Genomic DNA, 3909 nt, shown 5'->3' with positions numbered 1-3909 from the left:
AGTGATCTGCGATTATTGAGTGGGGGTTTGGGAGTCGCTGACTGGGAGGAGTGGGAACGGGTGAAGCCGGATCTGCCACGCGTTGCGCTCACCAACTCGAGCTTCGCCGGGACAGCAACAAACGAAGAGACGGAGAGAGGAGCTACCCCGGGTTTACATCGCCACGACTCACGACGCACACAACACACACGGCACATGCCCAGGGGGAGGAGGGCGATGACCACCCCACAGTGCGATAGCTACGACTCCCCTTTCAATTAGTGAGCCATCCTCACACAACGCTGCACGGAGTGTGCAGCGTTATCAATGAACACGGCACTACCACTGCACGCGAGCAATCGGCTGCTTAGTGAGTTACACGGCACGGTACGGAGCTATTAACGCGACACGAACCACAGCGTGTTCCCGGGGTACTCAACTACCTTAGTTTCTCAACTACCGGGATTACTCAACTCAATATTTCAAGAGGCGCAATGCACTGTGGTGAATACGAGACAGTGGTCCTTCATAAATAACATCACCAAACAGTCTTTAAAGAGCAGCATGCGGCACCGGGAGACGCAGATTGCCAACCCCTGAGCTATTCTATTCCAGCGCATGAGGGCAACATGTTCAGGAGCCATAAGCCAATGTCCGAGGTCTGCTGGTCACGACGAGAGGGCTTCAGGAGAAACTTCGTGTAGGGTTACTATTCCTACTCCGTTGAAGGAGCACAGACGACTGTGGCTCACAATATCGTGCATAGTTTGGGTTGCATGGTCACAATCACACTGTGGCTTGACTTTAATTTTCTATTGCGTCGTTTCACGTTGTACGATCTGTTCTGGATGACCACAGTCAAACACTGGAGAGTTTAAAATTTTCCATTTGTGCATCAGGTATCCGCAGCTGCCATGGTTTGTGCAGATGCGGTTTAGGGGGACCATGATCTTCGTGGAATATCAAGCCCAGGGATCTTCTGCGTTGGGTTTTTCACAAGGTGTGTCAGTTCTTTTGAACTTACACTGATCATGTCGACTCTCTGCAGTGGCAATGTGAAACTATTAAAATAAAAAGCGATACAATTTTTTAGAAGTTGATTCTTACACGTGCAATTCAATACATGAATTGTCAGCTGAATAATAAATATTAATCGATTTAACCGATGTATCGCGCTGTTACTACTAACTAGCACAACTCTTTATTACGATCACAGCATGTACAAAGTAACATTTTAATAAAAAATATACTTCCTGAAGTAATGATGGTTTATTCAAACTGTGTGCAATATCAAGCAACTTCGGAATGATTTCTGAAGCACTGCTGCAATGTTTGGTGCACTGCGATACTAACGCGGCGATCCGAGTTGGATTCCTAGCCATGGCTAAAGTTAGTGGTGACTGATATCTGAACCAGTCCTGAACCTAATCCCCGCCCCCTTCACCAAGCGTGGTAAAGTTTGGTGCAACAACCCCCATGACCAAAGCAACGTGGCGAGGCCTTCATCAGGCAGTGGACTGCCAGAGGGGTGTTACACACACAATCATCAGTTTGTCTAGACAATCACTTGCCTTGAACATTGAATCCTTAAGTTACATTACCAATGGCATATTGGTGTGGCTCACTGACCCTTTGATGTGAAAGATTAAAGAACCCCAAGTGTCTGTCGCCGACTCAACAATTTTGAGGAGCGACCCGTGGCGGTCAGGCAGATCACGAGGTGAGCAGAGGGGTGAGGAGGAGGGCACTTTGGAGGGGGCTGCCAAACCTCGAGTCGCGAGCACACAGCGCCGTCTCCTCGTACAAGACGGCGCACCGATAGGCACCGCCGCTGCTGCCACCGGGCTTGGCCTTCTGCGCCAGTTTTACCAGGTTGGCCACGGGGCCGTGCCCAAGGTTGCGACAGGAATGCACGCCGTAGTGCTGCCCCACAGCGCAGTCCACGGCCGGCAGCTGCAGAGCACACAGCCAACAACAGAGACCTGGAACCCTCTCTCTTTCGTTTGGAGGTGGCCGAGTTGCTAGCAGCCCTTTTCCACTGGCGCATCCGATCCGTGCCAGCGCGTAGCACCCCCACGGAACGGGTGGTTTTCCATTGGCCATTTGCTGTGCCGATATAAAATCAAACTGTAATACGTCGCCCTTACAAGACCTCTCAAAATGGACCAGGAGCCAAACAGGTCCAGAGGTGGTGCTAATAATAAAGTGTCCATTGCGTACGACGTGAACAGCGTTAATGTGACTGCACAAATTTATGGAAACATGGCCGAGTGGTGGTTCTCGGATCAAGCCCAGCATCCGCCCTGGTTAATGTTGCCAGTTTATTCACCACAAACAAAGAGATCTGTTTCACAATGTATGATAATAATGCTGTGACGCCGTAATAAAAAAATTGAATTGGCCACGTGTAACCGCATCATGTTCCAAATTTGCCAAATCAGATGAAATACTTGCAAATTACTTTACCGGGGAAAAAACCACGTAGGAAAATCAAACATCGCTCCCGAATGGCAGACATGTCCATTCACAGGCCGGTAGTGCGTGCACCACGTGCCAAATAGGAACAGCTGCCATTGGGGGGGGGGTCCCCTCGGGTAGACTGCCGTAGAGCAATGGAATGGTTGAGATGAGACGTTGCTGTAAGGCGCTTTGAGTTGAAGAGTTTATTTACGCGAGCGCCCTATATCTCCAAATCCTTATCCCCATCTCTGAGCCGCCCCTGTGGCCCCTACTGGGGCCCGTGTCTCACCGCTGCGGTGTCGAGGCTGCCGCACTGGTGGATGAACTCCATACAGCTCGTCACGCTTTGGATAGAAGCTTCCCGCTGTGGCTCCAGATCCACCCAGGGCAGAGATCACAACCCCAGTCTCCTCCAACAGCTACCACAGACACAACAAATCCGTCAACATCAGTTGGTTGACACCGAGGCGACCGCAAGGCAAACACCGGCTTAAAGCTAAACGATACGCATGGAGCTGCATCTCACAATGCAGTGCACAAAAACTGATTAAATATTACAGATTTAAGTTTGCAAATTAACACAAAATTCGTTCTCAATTTTAGTTTTCCAAATGCACTATCGGCGTAATGTCAAGAGACAAATAAATCATCCATGCTTAAATCTCGCATAGCCGTGCAGGCCCTGTGTCATAAAATGCGATGGGTGGCCTTTTATCTTGTACACAATAGGAGCCAACACTTTCACATTAGCTGTGTTATGAGATTGTGCGGCGCACGAGAGTCAAGCTGAAATTGTTATTCTCAGAGATGGAATTAGGAAAATGAAGTGCAAAACCCAAGTTTAATGAGACTGTAATTTTGTGCAGTCGCTGGTGACTGGGCTCGGACGATCGACTTGATAAGACTTGAGACCTCGGTTTCAACCCAAGCGGTCAAAATCCAGATTCAAGCCCAGAATCTAATTATTGTCATCGCACCGCTTTGATATCTGAGCCACCTGGCCACTTTGCATATATAGTGTTATCATAAATGTTATCTGAATGTCACCGCTGTACACTCAATTTTAACGGTGATTTTCAATATCTACCTTTGGGATGTTTGCCAAATTCACAGATATTTTTTAAGAGTGACAAGAGAAAACCCATGCATCTTACGTGACACTTTGTTGTGCTCTGCATTGGCAGTGATTACATAACGCTTAAACGTATTCGAGTTATCGACAAATGAGTTTTAAGTTCGTAATAATAAACTAATATTACCGCGCACAATTTTGGAAACAAACTTAACATTGAGCGCCACTCGGAGGCGGTAAGTACACTCAAACTTTGCACGGGCAGTGTCGTACACCTACTTGCTGTACTGCCTCTTACCAGCTGGAGGCGGGTGGGCTCACGCACGCCACGTACGCACCTGGGCGTTGCGATGGAGGATGTCCAAGGAGCCGAGGCCCAGGCTGGGGAGGTCGCACGA

The sequence above is a fragment of the Petromyzon marinus genome, unplaced genomic scaffold (genome assembly GCF_048934315.1).
Source record: "Petromyzon marinus isolate PM22_M1 ecotype Great Lakes invasive population unplaced genomic scaffold, UKy_Petmar_22M1.pri1.0 PM_Scaffold_2, whole genome shotgun sequence".
Classification (NCBI taxonomy): Eukaryota; Metazoa; Chordata; class Hyperoartia; order Petromyzontiformes; family Petromyzontidae; genus Petromyzon; species Petromyzon marinus.
The sequence above is the reverse complement of the archived record's forward strand: the minus strand, read 5'-3'. Positions refer to the sequence as shown.